Consider the following 15,601-nt stretch of genomic DNA (forward strand, 5'->3'; position numbering starts at 1 on the left):
CAAATAGAAGATAGCAGCATGAAAGCACTAGGCTTTCCAAAGATGTCAAGTGATTTACAACACTATCTCCCACTATCGCTTTATGAGAGGGCGTGATGGTTTCTCTTTTTATTAAGAAAAGAGTAAAATCGGGCTCCAATATGGAAGAGTATACATTATGAACTCAAACCCCCAGTTTTTAGGTATCAAAGACGTTAACTATAGACATTAACTACCTGATACACACACTTTTGGAAAGCGTTTTCTACCTGCACAGAGCTGCTACCCTGTTCTCCAAGGCCACTGCTGTTACTGATGGGAACCACCATGATACCATGAACAAAGGTGACATTAGTGTGGCTTAAGACTCCAAGTACTCCACCTTATCTTACCCAAATGTTTTGTTACGTTTACTCTGCTCACTGGCAGGACTTTAAATTCATACTAGGAATGAAATAGATCAAAACAAGACACAGTCACAGCTGATCTACAGAAAAAACACTAAGCCAAAAGAAATGTATTTGTTCCCCTTTGGGTTTTATTACTTTCACCAAAGCATTTCTGTTAGACAGCCGAAAGTATATTTAATACAAAACAGAAATTAGTGTTCAGTAATCTGAAATGAAACAGTGTCGGGAAAGCCACGCATTGCCAACAGGAAAGACCACTCATAAAAATTAGTTTCAACACTTCAGTTCTTCCAACTTCTATTGTGAGCAATGCCCAGCAACAAAAACATACCCATACACAATAAATCAGTCTTGGCTGAAGTTTGATTTTTGACCAAATTACTTTCTTCTTCCCAAAATAACCTCTCATCAAACAACTAAAAAGGCTGCAGTCAAGAACTGGCCAATGTAACCAGGGTCTTCAGCAAGCTCACACAGCTCCCTCCATACGGAGAAACTATCACTTCCATTGCAAGAACTGCAAAGCGGTCTGTGCTAAGTTAACATCTGAACACGTCTTAAGATAGGATCTCTACATAAATTAGGATTGAATCCAGACCTGAAGCAGGAAACTAGGACTCCCGAGAAAAAGAAGAGAGATGCCATCCTAAAAAATGGGCAGCAGCTTTTAAATGCCTGTGAGAGCCCTCCAGAGAGCAGTCCTAGCCTCTCATCCGCTGCTTTGTCAGAGGGAAGTGCCTCGGTGGGGTACAGGGGGGAGGAAGCAGCAGAAATAACCCCATGAGTTCACGGTGGAGGAAATAAAGAAATTTGACAAACAGCAAATTCAAGATGTGAAAGACAGATCCCAGGAAGCAGTAAGCAAGGTGAGGAGAGATGCACTGTAGGAATTTGGAGCAAGGCAGGCGGGAGTCCCAGAAAGCGACGGGTTGAACAGACGAACCTGCACAGCCCCCCACAGCATCTCCCCCCACACCCTCCTCTATTTCAACCCAGACCCTTTCCAGAAACCTGCTGGCTTAGTTGTTAGCTGAAATAATGACAGCATCTACCCAAATGTGGACCTGCTACGTTCAGGTCTGCTGGCTGCCTACACGACGGACTCAGGAGAGGAGAACCACAGCCCCCACCCAAGGCAGACACACTTACGTAAACGTAAATCCAAGAAAAACCAGGAATAGGTGAAGGCCCTTGTCACTCCCTTCATGCTCCTCCTCTTTCCCCTCCCTTCCCCACATGCATCTAGTACAGAAGAAAAATGGTTAGAGGTACAATAAAGAAAACCTGATCTAATTACCCTGGAAGTACAAAAACTAAATACACTAAGATGAAGCGTTGCTCGTACAATTACTTCATCTATCATGCAACGCAGCATTAAACTTACCTGCTTGTTACTGTAATCTGGCAACTGACTCAAATGCTTAAAAAAGAGCCCTGACAAAACCCACAATAAGTGGGATGAAACAAGGAAGAGGAGGAGGAGGTGAACAAGAGAAAATTACACCAAGAGATTAAGTTGGAGATGCACAAATTCACCTGTCTGAGAAGATCCACCCTCTTCTAGAGAAGATCTGCAACCTAGTTTCAAGCAAAAAAGACTCAGTGGGGAAAAAAATCCCCACTTTGTAACCGAGTTGTACGTGCTTGGCGCCGCTAGAACTTCTTAAACACAGCTGCTGTCAGACAGACACCCCTGCAGAGAGGACCCATATCAGTGCAGTGGGTTTTTAATTTGTGTAACAATTATTTTCAGGTTTAGAAGCACATAGCTAATGAGGACTCGCTGGCTAGCCAGAGCAAACATGTATTGTGAAGTGCAGGTACTGGCTTTCTGCTGTTTATACCTCCTCTCGTAAGTGTAATTCTGTCAGATTACACCAGATTTGTGAACCCCAAATACTACATTATCTGCAAAAGACAGAGTCTTCCAAGATACATGGTCCATTTACCAAACTACAACATCCAAAATGCTTCCAACGTACAGAATCCCATTTTAACGTTGTTCTGGAATTAAGGCAGAGACACAGCAGGGCTCCCCTCTCATAAGAGCATATGGCATTTTAAAAAGCAGCACATTACAAATTCCCCCAACAGCTATTGAGTCATTCAATAGAGGCTCAATTTATCTTAGTTCTGTCTCTCCTAGCTAGGCACATGCTCCACAGTCAGCGACAGGAAGATTCAAGTTCCTTGTGGTCATAAGAAGGCAAGTTGTGTCTCATTTATATTAAAGATATACATACTTCTGATGAGTTTTTCAGACACAGACGATGACAGCTCAGCACTGCCAGGGTTAGGCACTGGCCATTGCTGGGGAGAGAACTCAAAGAACAAGAAGTGCCTTGTGTGGAGCATCCTAGATCGCCTGTGTTTTACCAACACGCAAAGACCGTATGTCCTGCCAAACAATTTTAGGCATACCACGCATGAAAGAAAGCATTTCAGGAAGCTGGATGGTATTTCTTTTCTGTTCATACAGAGTGACAGACCATCACAGTCCATAAATTTTCTGGCACTTTGTCTCTAATACTTGCTAGTGAAGCATTCGCCAGTACAGGGAGCCAGGAATTTGACTCAGATTTTAATTCATTGCTTATCATTCTGCAAAACTACTTCAGCACCCACCAGCTTCGTGCAATGGCTGTAATACCAAAAAGGCAAGCAGTACTCTGCTGTAGAGAGAACCAGCGCTTGCATTTAAATTCTGTGGGCACATACCGGCTAGCTTCTGAATGAGGTTTACCCAGCCTTCCAGCTTTTGTTCAGCGCCCTCCACGCATTGCTGGTATTTACCGCTTCTGGCCAGCGCGACTCTAAGGTACTTTGGCTGGTCGTCAGGAATTAATTCTGTGCCAGAGAAATTCACTGAGAGCCAAACGGCTGAAAAAAATAGCACAGCAAAAGGAAATGGGCACCACGGGCTTTCCGGTAGCTGGGTTCAGGCTCCAGTTTTGAGGCTGATCTCCAAGGTCAACATCTGCAAGGCTTTGCTCCACTTTCAGCATGGAACACATATGGACCGCAAATGAACTGTTTCACACACTTGAAGAGGAAGATATGAAGCAGTCACTAACTAAAAGGACCCATTGTCAGAAAAGCAAAAATACCAATATCCTTCCCGGGGTCATTCAGTCTGATGCACAGACTGATCAGCGTTGCCCCATGCTGGAATTCACAGCATGCGAGACTCCTAGATCAGAGCAGGCTTGGAGCATGAGCCTCTACCAAAATAAAATTTCAGTGTGTGCGGCTGAAGAGGATTTCAAGAGGTCACCTAATCCAGCTGTCCCCAACCTTTGACAGCCAAACTTCTCCATCACCTTTAACTTCTCTTCTTTGTCATGACCATTAATTTTTGTCCCCCGACCCCTCCCACCCATTTTTTGCATGGCAACATAAGGGATGAGCAGGGACAGCCAGAACTTACGTTCTTTGGTTCCTCCCTGCCCCTTGCCCACATCTCATCAGGGTGCATTTCCCACCAGGGACCCAGCACAGGAGCACCAAACCCCAACCCTTCCCACAGGCATCTGCCAGGATCTTTTCTTTTTGAGTTCTTTCCAGCAACAGAGATTTCACAACTCCCATTTGGCAAAGGAAAGCTTTTTCCAAAGCTTTCCAGCTCTCCCTTCTGCATCTTAAATCCATAGCTTCTTGTCCTCTCTACAGCAGGCATGGAGAGCAGTTCACTCCCTTCTCCTCTTCCAGCAGGCTTTCAGGTGTTCTCTACATAGAACAAGCTTCATTCTGTAAATCTTCCTTTTGGTAATGTTTTCTAGACATCTCTGTGAATTTTTTCATTCAGTTTTTCTTACAGCTTTGTTCGCAGGAAAAGGTGTTTCTTAAAAGGTGATGCCTTCAGTTGCATGCCATAGTCCAGCTCATGCCTAGTAGAATTATTTTGCAGGAGCGTGTATGCAACCCCATCTAGCGTGCATGCATCCCCATCTAGTGTGCTTGCTTTTTTCTTTTGGGGTCAGAGAGAAGGGAAGGGTTTGGGGTTAGTTCAGGGTTTTTTGCAGCCACCTAAGACTGACTCACATTGAAGTTTGCAAACTGCTAAGTGGAAGCACTACATTTTTAGTTATTATCAAAACAGGTATTTGGTAGGAATACAGGCAAGCCTGGGGCTTTCTTTCCCCTTAGATGTTATGCCAACCTAGCTGTGCTAATGAATAGCATTAAAGAAGAGACTCCAGTGTAAGTACAGAGGTACAAATGAATGTAGGCAATGATATCACCAAAAATTGAGGCTGTTGTGGTTGATCTTATTCAAAGAGAGGGATTAAGAGTACCAGCAAACAGACTCCTCCCTTCCAGACTAAACTGCAATCCCACTAGAAAAGATGCTGCCAACCTTTTTTCAGTGTTGATATTCCTATTCCACTGGGGAGGAACAAGGAGCCAACTGGATAGGAGGTAAGCAGCCGGTTTTATCTGCCCTGTGACAAAATGCTCCCACCCAGGAGTACTCCGTTATTCCACTACTACCCACACTGGATCAGGCAGAAACCTGAACACACAAGAATATGGCTCTGTTCCTTCTTTAGGGACCCAGATCTCAGGAAAGTTAACACCGATCAACAAGACAAGGACAGGCCTGCTGGAGGAGCACAAAAAAAAAAAAAAAAAAAAAGAAAGCCGTAAGTTGGTTATTTTAGGTCACCCAGTAAAACCAAAGCATCTGCGTAATGCTGCAAGGTTCATATTTAGAACTGAATGCATGAGGTTCAGAAAGGGAGCTTACGAATGCCACAGTACGCTTCAGACCATTCTTAATGCTTTTTGGCCTGAACCCATCACTTTAAAAGCCAGCAATTTTTTCACTAAGCCCACCCCTCCCACACGCCTCTGTCACAGAGCAGCAATACAGTAGACATTTCTCTCCAAACAAATTAAATCCACTTTTTCTTGAAGGAGGAGGGTCAAGAGGATGAGGGCACTATGCTTTTAAAAAGGACATTAAAAAATAATTATGCTAAACCATGTATCAGCACAAATTAAAGAGAGACAGTAAAATGCCTGCTTTCAACTTGCTTAAATATTCAATTAAAAAAGGCATCTAGGCAAAGTATTATTAAAATAAATCAACTAAGGAAACGCTTATGAACCAATCTGAAACCAACATTCTTTTTGGATGTGCCTTCACTGAAAAATAAGTCTTCACTCTGCCATTATAAACACAGTCATGTCCTCAATGGATGTGCATTCCTTTGCAGCAGCAGCAGCAGCGGGTGTGAAGAGCAACTAGTGCTAATTTCAAATGCAACACCAAGTGCGGTAAAGCTTCTGCCTGTTTCCCACATACAAAAACACATCCTCTGCCTTTCTCAGGCCCAGCAAGCCAAGTTATCCATAGATAACCCTTCCCAGTAGTTCGTAGCCTCCTTTAGGATCCATCAAGGCACCTTTTGAATTGGTGTCACAAGAATTAGTGCAGATGGATGTAAAGTACTGCCTTTCCACCCATAATGCCTGGAAAGAAAACCAAAGGTTCAACCTTCAAACCAGACCTACCATATGGGTGCTTGACAAACGCTGAGATCACTGCATTTGTAGAAAACGTTTAAGGTTTAGGACATAAAAAAATTGATAGGAAAAAACCAATGCAAGAGAAAAAGAAAGAAAAGGATTGCACCACTTTCTTTTGCTGTACAGAAAGGTACAGGCACGTTACCTGAATGAGGTAAGGCTCATAGTGGGTTGCATACAGCAGGTCCTGTTATTTCAGTGATGATGAACACTGTCTATCTATTTTTTACTGTGAAACATAACCAAGATGATGCTGTGAATGCCAGTTCATCAGGTAAACAGCAAAACAAGGAAACTTGTTTTTTTCCAGTAAAGCTAATGACACCTTTGGATCCTGGAAAGCTACAAAGCCTGCTTTCCAAGCTACTACATAAAATTCCCTTTAATATCACCACTACTTTGGTCAGCTGTTTTTCTCCAGCCCGATATTGCTACTGAAAAGCCAATATACTACTCCAGCAGTGTACTGGAGTATACCATAAAAAAAAAGTCTAGAGTACACAGACTAAAATGAAACTTTTCAGCCAGTAAAGCTTATTTCCTTATTGGTAAGTTGCTAGCAAAAGCTTAGAAATTAAAAAAAGAAAAGTACCATCAAGGGGGCTTTGGTATAGGCACAGCTGCACCCAGGAGAGCTTGCTAGCAGTGTACATCCAATAGCATAAGCATAGATACATGTTTAACAGACACATTTTCACTCTAAGACTATATGCTTCAAAAGCCTTTCCCATCAATTAAGTTATGGTCCTCAATTCACAGCCACGGCTACAGCTGCAACAAGCAAGCTGAAGCAATGCCATTTTTAACCAAAGTTTTCATTTCAAATGCAAGGCTGAATGCCTTTTCTAGGGCTGAGCAGGACCCAGGCTGCAAACAAGCACATCTGTACCAGGTCAGAGCCAAGGTCCACCCCATCTCACGACACATCCCTGGCAGGAGCCAGCAAATGATGGCCAGGGCAGAGCAGAGGACCAGGGCAAGCGTATTGCAACCCTGCTGCTGCCTAACCTCCCAGCGTCTAGCAATTTGCAGCCAGGGCACTTCTCAAGGGAGAAGTAGTGCCACTGCCTTCGGAGTTCAGCTTAAGACACACTGCTGGAAGGTTGTTAGAAAATGAATGCAAGCTCAGTCCTTTCAGAGCAGGCAGAGGGAGGGGGCTCGTTGAGTGTTTTCTGATGAGTATTTGGGCAGGAAAGCTTGAAAGGAATCTAGCAGCATTTGACAGTGATAGGTCTCGTACCATCACAGAAAGACATTGGGGAAAAATGCAACTGGAGAGTTAAGCTAGCCCGTTCAGTTCCCACCGTCAAAACCAATTCAACTTGAGATGACAAAAAGCAAACTGAATTACTCAAAGTACATCATATTTCAGATCAAGCCATCTCAATTCTTAAGAGAGATAATGTAAACATCCCTGCCGCAGTACTAGCTATATATGAAACACATCTATTTTCAAGTAGTTGTCCTCTCCACAGATAAGAGCGATACCACACACAAATTCAATGTGAAAAACATTTAGAAGTTTCAGAAGCATTAGTTAGGAGCAGATACTGCTAAAAGGCATGGCACTGTCCCCCTGCTATGGGTTGGGCAGGAAAGCAAAAGACACGATAAAAACCTGAAAACACAAAATACCAAGAGCCACCTCAATCCTGTGATCCCAGTGATGAGGATATTTCACTGGAAATGGGGGGGGAATAAGTAAGGATCTGGAATCTGACCCAAACTGCCACTGCTGCTTAGAATTTTAGCCAAAGGTACTTCACAGGCAAAGTGAAGTTAAAAAAAAAAAAAAAAATCCTTGAAATAGAAACGAGAACCTCATGCTCCCTAGGAAGAGAGGGGCTCCAACCCACTGTACCGTGAGCAACCCCAGGAAGCCGTCTGAGGAACCAGAGGCATCACCGTCTGCCATGACCACCAGAAGGAAAAACAACACTGCTCAGCGGGCCCGGGTGGTTTGGGTCACAGCATCTTCACTGACTTCAAGAAATGAAAGCCTTTCTTTCCCTTTGATTTCAGCCCTCTTGCAACTCAAACTTAAAGCACAGATTGGCTATATGGTTAATAACCTAGGGGCCATAGGCACCAGATGGATGCGAGAGGAGAAGTTCAGCTCAGACACGCTGGTAGGGAGCCCAAGACTACAGGAAGGCATTTGGAGCAAGGAGGCCGACGGGAAAGTATACACTGTGCAGCATAATGTTGGATCAATCAGTCACAACTGCAACTGACAGATGACGCATTAAAGATGGATGCGTCAACCATATAGCCGCGCATCTCTGCTCAGCCAGGAAGAGAAACAACGTTCACACTAAAACCTGATGGAAGCCTACCAGTCAGACTAGTGGGTTTAAAAACCTACCTTTATCAAATAAACTGATTATAGCTGTGTCATTTAACAGTGTGTCAGCCATTATCAAAATTTGGGTCCATAAGCACTCTAGCCTGTATTGCTACCAGGAACCTGAAAGCTGACCCAGTGGGAGAAGACTGAAAACTGGTAACACTAAACCATCATATGAATTATGTTAAGAGGAAAGACAGGCTGTTTTTGAACAAGCACATAATGCACGCATTTCCACCACTGCGTTCCCCTGAAAAGACCAAATCTGCATTTGAAGTACCCACAACTTCGAATCTCCAGGGAAAAAAGCGTTCTTTGTACAGAGTCAAGCTTAGGCAAATCTTGCAACAGTAATTACAGACGCTGCCTCCCCAAGCCATCTGCTGTGGCATTTATAACTCCTGGAAGGGCACGAGGCAAAGCTGGTGGAGGAGAAGAAGAGACACACATATCTCAGCAACCAAAGCCAGGCTGCGCAGAAAAGCTGTGACGCTGGTCTGACCCAAACAGGAACTTACGTCCAGGTTATCCAGACCTCCTTCAGCTTGCAGATACCTCACATAGCAGAGGAAATAGCTGGGTCTGCAGCCTTTTTGGATCAAAGTGAGTTAGGAGCCCAACCTCAAGGCAACTCATAACCCTGAGCAAGCCCAGCCTGGCAAGAGCCCAGCGAGAAGAGTCTGACCAGGAGCTCATCCCACGAATGAGCAAACTTGTGCTCTGAAGTCAGTCTGAGCAACCCAACTTTCACACACGGACAAATTTTACAGACACCAGCACAGCCAACAGCTCTGCCCATCTCTCCTCCAAGAAGTGATGTCAGTAACATGAACGGAATAATTTAGAACAAGCTAAATTCATCCTTTATGAGGACACGTAGGGTCCAGCCTGATGGACACACCTGCATGCTGACAACCACTTGTATCTGCAAAATGTTTTCATCAGCACAGCTACAGCCAGAAGAAGAGGCAGAAAGGCGCACTCACTCACCCCTTGCTCACACAACCACAAGTTTTAGCAACGGGCAAAGCCGCGGGCACTTTGAAAATCCCACTTTCGCAGTACAGCTGGAGACAATGCCGATTGTTTTGCCATCCATAAAAAATTACTACAATACTCACTTCATAGGGTTGTCACAAGGATTATTTAACATCTCTGAAGAGCTTTGAAGAAGAAATAGTGGCTATTGTTCTGAGTACCATAGAATCTGGAAAGATCTCACATGAATTTTGTACGACTATGCATATGTGACAGTTGCAGCACTAATAGATTATTTTTCTCCACAAAAAAAGCCTCACAGAAGCTCATTTACTCTGGGCAACACTTTAGTCAGAAATATATTTTGCTTTGCTCGTTTATATATCCTAAATAGATATCAACTCTGACTATTTCATTAATAGATTCAGGTGCTGTTTCTAGTCTCTCTTAATTAAGGGAAACATTGCATTTTTGACAAAGAACTCAATTTAGGCTGTCAGGGCTCCTAACAAGCACACTATAATTACCTAAGTAATGCCAACCCATGCGAACAACAACGGGGGGCGGGGGGAAAAGCCAACCAAAAATTTCACTGAAATCCCATTTCCTTTACAGCAAAGGAGAAAGTCTGTCTGTATGGAGAAGGGGTGCTACACACAGAAAGAGGCCAATGTCATACCGCTTACGCCTGACCATTAAAGAGCTCTTAACACTGATGCAGAAACATTGTAAAGGTTTTAAATAGGTTGAAGTTTTTCCATGAATACGCAAATACACAGGAAGCGTTGGATTCTAAATGTTCTGCCATACACTCGGATCCACCTCTTCTGTAATGAAAATTTCTACCATTTCACTCCAAATGTATAAGAAATCTATACGCCCTTTCATTCTCATAAAACATAGGGAGCTCAACACCTCCTTCAAGGATAAGCATTTTCTTTTTTCTGAGCAGTCTCAAACTACAGCAGTAATCAGAATTAGGCAACAAGGCTATACCCAGCGTGAAGAGCGATCTGGCTGAGAGAACTGCCATTTCCACTACACAAAGCTTCAAAGGATCTTTAAACTCTTTGGAACATAGACCACATCTTTTGTTTGGAAAGGGAACACCACATTATTGATACTACTGCAAGATAAACAACAGTATTAGGACTAGTCAGTACACTGGCTTTCATTCCCCATCCAAGATGCGACAAAAAGTTTCTTCTCTTCTTTACTTCATCCTAGCTCTCTACCAGGTGCTCTGGCACCTATAGGTGCACAAAAAATGCAGCACTGCAGTAGCAAGCATCACAGAGCCTAAGTCCCAAGTTCCCCGATTCCCACAGGAAGCGGCAGCCCAAAATTACGTGCCTGCTCTCCCTACAAAATACATGAAGGAAGTTACATGCCTGAGAATAGCAGGGGGGGGGGAGACAAAAAAGCAACGTGAGCAGCTGGGCTGATTTACCAACAGCGCCAGCAAGGAGATGTATCATCAATCCCAGCTTTCCCCAGGTTTACGTCTCGTAGAGATCAACAACTTTAGGGGAAAGTTCAGGGTGCCAAGACTATACCGACCCCCTCACAAAACACAGGCATGAAACAGAAAGGTGAGACTGATCGGTTCCTTTGCCCATCAGTCTGATGGGCAGCATCCTCACATAGTCTGAGCTGTACATCATTTCCATACAGCTTTCCTTGCCTTTTGCCTGGAAGATATCATAACCTCCGCCCAGCACTTCCTTGGTAATGCACCATGGTACCCTGGCACAGCCAGTCACCACACTCTCCTCCTAAAACTGTTTGGGTTTTGCACGGGCTTAGACAGAAAAAGAGTCCCTGTGGCTCTCGGTTCCTTTTTACAACACTGAATACTCATTTGGACAAGAACCCAAGCCTCCTGCTTCCCAAGATGAACGTCTCGTCTACTAAACCACACAGTTATGCTGTCTATCCCACACAAGGTTAGACAGCTACAGATCAAGACGCAGCAGAAGGAGGTGCTGTTGTGAAGGACCGGACCCAAAGGTAGCACTCGTAGATTGGTCTTCACAAAAAAGACAAGCATTTCTTTCATTTTTGCTATGACTTGTGTATAACAGCAGTAAGTGCCCAGCTTCTCATCACTGTCATGTCTTGCACACTCCTAAACGCATCCAGATTCGGAGGCACAGCAAAATTTTATAGGTAAATCACAGGTACCCACTGATTTTAGGAGCATCAAAAAAATATGTAAGCAAGGGTTTGCTTCCTTTTTAACCATTTGAAATTTGGACTCCTGCAATTAATAAACCAAAACAGGAAACAGAGATTATTGGTTTGGTGCACCAGCAAATTAAATGCTTCCTAGATTATCCTGATTTTACCTATAGGTGCCTGTGTCCTAGCGATAATCAGCCCCCAACTTAGGTGCTGACTCACTCCTGGAATCTTGACATGATCATGTGTCAGATGGCACATTGATTTTCATGTAACACATTTAAGAGTATCTTTATCAAGCATGCAGCAGAGGCCTTGGGGTTAGTGTTTCTTTTTCTCATTTTATGTTGGTCAATATCATAGGTAAACAAGAAATTTGGTAACACCTTCTAATGCCTCTCTTTTCCCTTCCTTTTAGTTTTACTTAAAGAGATGGTATCAATTACTTATTGAGAGCTACCCACAAGCAAAAGTTCCCTGGTATTAGCCTGAAATGCAAGCGTAGACAGAGAATCCTTATTACTAGAGGCTCAGCACCAGAAGGTAGCAGAACAGTCTGATACACAATGAAGTTTTGGGTTCACTTTGCTTTCTGTCATTTCTTTTGTTCTTTACCTTGTAATGATTGCCTAGTCACCTGTTCTTTGTTGAGACACTGACTATAAACAGACTAATACGCATGCACCAACACTCAGTATTAACACTAAAAAAAACCCACTGCAAGAACAGGACATTTTTAGCCATTACAGATGATAATTACATTTCTTTGTCAGTATCTTGGCCATTCCTATCAAGAATTATGTTCTCATAAGCCAAAGCAGCAAGACTGAATGCAACCTTTCTTGGGGTTTTTTGTATTTGCATAAAGTGTAGAAGCAGCCTACCATAATTTATGGCTATCATAAATTTAGTATAGGTGAACTCATTACAGTTAACAGCAATACTTTATTCACACCGGTTCCCCACAAAATGTAAGCCTCAAATCCAATTATTCCATAATAGTTTTGTAAGTAAACAAAACACCATTTAGGATTTGAAAACAATGCATCTTTCTGCAAACAGAGGCAGAAAGAAAAAAAAAATTAAGCTAGCACGGGACTATGCAATAGCTTCATTTTGTAAGAAGATTAACACAGAGCAGAAAGCTTTGGCTCTGGTGGGGAAAAGAACACACACTTTGTGCTAGTAGAGTTCCCTGTAATCGTAAGTGGAATTTTGTTCTCTTTGTTAATGCATCTCTTCAGAGATAAAATAAATCACACAGGGAAGAGGAAATAGCATCCTTATTTCTGTCCAACGTTACCTCAACTAAAGCCCATTCTGATTTCAGCCCTTTTCAGGTACAACTCGCACACCCTCGACTGAGCTACCTGCAATGCACTGTTAAACTGCAGTACAAAGTTTTGATAAGTGGTCCTGCCATTTTAATCATGCTCAGCAGGGACAATCTGGTCAGGTGTTTTTCCTGTGCTTGTTGAATTCAAGCTATATTTGGAGACCAACTGTTCTCTATCCTGCTTTCTCCAATTAAGTGTGTGTATAAGGGTGGAGAGGTGAAGGTGGGAATTAAGAGAGAAAGAGATAATGAGACTTTCTTAGAGTATGTAAGACTGCCCTTAAAAAAGGTTGAAAAAAGGTACTGAACGTAACACATGTAATTTTAATCGCAAAGGTTCAGTAACAATAGATGGGAAGGGGAAGAAGACTAGAGTACACAGAAGGGAACCAACAGCCAAGGCTCCTGTGAAACCTACAAGAAAGACCAGGACATTGATGTTTAAAATCCAAGGGCCAGAACTGTTCAGTGCACAAGGAGCTCTGTAACAGCCCAACGCTCACCACAGCAAAGCAAGTTCACTGCAGGTTACAACAACTCCATTTAACTTCATCATCTCATATACAGCTGCAGTCTTGAAAGAAAATGAATGGAAACCATACGGGTTTTCCTGCTGTAGACTCAAACTTGAAGAAAAAAAAAAAAATACACATACCTATCTGTGATTATGTTGAACTTCACCCAAATGACCTGCAGTTCAAGCAAAGAGCCTCAAGTGAAGAGCGTCACCGCGAAAGAAACGCTGCCAAGACAAGCGGAGAGCTTACCGCTTTACTCCCAAACATGCTTGTACATATCAGCAATTCACTGATGGCAAACATGCCATCTTGGACTCCAGCCTACTTCCCTTAGAGCGGGAGAGAGGGAAAGGAAAAGCCATGAAGTTTATTTTGGACTTGAAATTAATGAGCTTGATAACATGATGAGCTAATGAGATTATTATTGCTTTGAAGAAGGAGCAGCAAGATTACTGCAAACTCTGCCACTTTCCTTTCTTGTTCCATACCTGCCCTCTGCCTAATCAAGGAGGGGAGATGAAGATTCAAAGAGGAAAAAATATTGGAGGGGAAGAATATACAAGTGTGGCATCAAATAGGTAACACTCAGTCTCGACACAGAAGTTCCCTTAGAATACACTGTATTAAAAGCTATAAGGGGATAATCAATGTGCTTATTGATTTAGATGCCTACACATTAGGTTAGCAGCTTATTAAATCCATCAGCATCATCTGAACTGAATTCAGGCACAAACGGCATCCTATTTGGTTGCCGCTCTCGGCTCAATAGGGTTTGCTCTTCTCCATTTTGCACTCGCAAGCCGTGCACCCAGGTGCAGCCTGGCTCTTCGGAAACGAGCTTTCCTTCTATTTTTTTTTTTGTTTCAAACCGCTCTCCCACTTTTCGCCCATCCTTCCTCCCACCCTCCCCTCACGCTCGGCGGAGAGCCCTGCTGCCATCCTCCCAGCAGCGAGCCGCCAGCCTGCGCCTCCTTCGCTCCGCACCCCCCGGGAGAGCGTCCATCTCACCCGGGAGGGGAGGATGCATTTCAGCCGGGGCCCGGCCGCGCCGGCGGGACCATTGTGCCCTTCCCCGCACCGCCGCCATCCCCCCCGCCCCGGGTACCCCCCGCCGCCGGGCCCGGCCCGGCTCCCCCCCCCCTCCTCCGCCTGCCGGCGCACAAAGGGCTGCGCCTGCCGGCGGCACCGGCATCCCGGCCGCCGGACCGAGCCGGGCCCGGCGCGGCTCCTGTCGCCGCCGCAGCGGGGGGCGGCGCGCTGGGGCCTTCCGAGAGGGGCGCCCAGCGGAGCCGCCGCCGCCGCCGCCCGCGCCGGCAGCGTGCGGGAGCGCCGAAGCGGGGGGCGCTGCCCCGGCCGCCGAGGGGCCGGCACGGCACGGCGCGGGCAGGGTCCGCCGCCCGCCTTCCCCCCGCAGCCCGGCATCCGCGCCTCGCCGGCGGAGCGGCACCAACCTGCAGTCCCCGCCGCCGCCTCCTCGGGAAGAGCCGGAGCTGCCTCTGCCCGCCTCAGCCTCCAGCCCCGGGGCGGGCGGCCTTGCCCGCCTCCGCCTGCTGCTGTCCGCGGTGCCCCCCCGGCGGCGGCGGCGGGCTGGCTCGGCGCCGCTGCCCTCGGGAGGCGGGGAAGGGGCGAGCGGGGCGGGCGGCGGCGGCTGCGGGAGCCTCGCTCATTGAGTGCAGCAGCCCCAGCTGTCGCCGCCGCTGCTCCCCGCAGCCGCTACTTCCTGTGCAGCGATGGTTCAGTTCCTCCCGGGCCGCTGGGGGCAGGAGACCCGGGCAGCGGGGGACGGAGGAGGAGGAGAGGGGGAAAGTCGGGTCAGATAGCGGGGGCGGCAGCGGCCGCCGCCGCTCCTCCCGCCCGGCCCGGCCCGGCCCCGCCCCGGCCAGCGCGGCGGGAGCCCCGCCGACCGCTCTCGCCGCACCGCAGCGCACCGCGGCGGGACGCGATGCGGCGGAGCCGCCCGCCCCGCGCCCGGCCGCCGCCTGCGCCCCCCGCCGCGGAGCAGCCGACAGGGGGCGCCGCCGCTCCCGCCCGAGGCGCCCCTCACCGCGGCCCCGCTCCTCCGGAGACCGTTGGGGAGGGAGGGGAGGGGAGGGAGCTGGTGTGCCCCGCCGGCGGCTGTGGGGCGATCGCCCGGCCCGGGGAGGGAGTACGGCGCCCCCGCGTCCCCACCGCTCGGCCCGGGTCGAAACGCCGCTCCCCCACCTCAGGGAGCAGCGGCGCCTGCCCCCGGCCCCTCCGTGAGGAGGGAGAGCCGCCTCGCTCGGGCACGGCCGCTCGCCGGAGCCATGGCTCGCTTTCCCGCTAGCTGCCCTCAGGGAAA

At 46.6% G+C, this 15,601-nt stretch overlaps 1 protein-coding gene across 1 annotated transcript in view; it reads right to left on the reverse strand.

Annotated features, from left to right (window-relative positions):
• AGPAT3 (1-acylglycerol-3-phosphate O-acyltransferase 3) overlaps window positions 1–14,796 on the reverse strand; it is a 92,241-nt gene extending 77,445 nt beyond the window's left edge. The window contains exon 1 of the mRNA XM_050906276.1: window positions 14,733–14,796. The gene's annotated coding sequence lies outside the window, so the exon portion shown is untranslated. The remainder of the gene's footprint in view (window positions 1–14,732) is intronic.
• Between the last annotated feature and the right edge of the window lie 805 nt (window positions 14,797–15,601).

Source organism: Gymnogyps californianus, chromosome 1 (assembly GCF_018139145.2).
Source record: "Gymnogyps californianus isolate 813 chromosome 1, ASM1813914v2, whole genome shotgun sequence".
Lineage (NCBI taxonomy): Eukaryota > Metazoa > Chordata > Aves > Accipitriformes > Cathartidae > Gymnogyps > Gymnogyps californianus.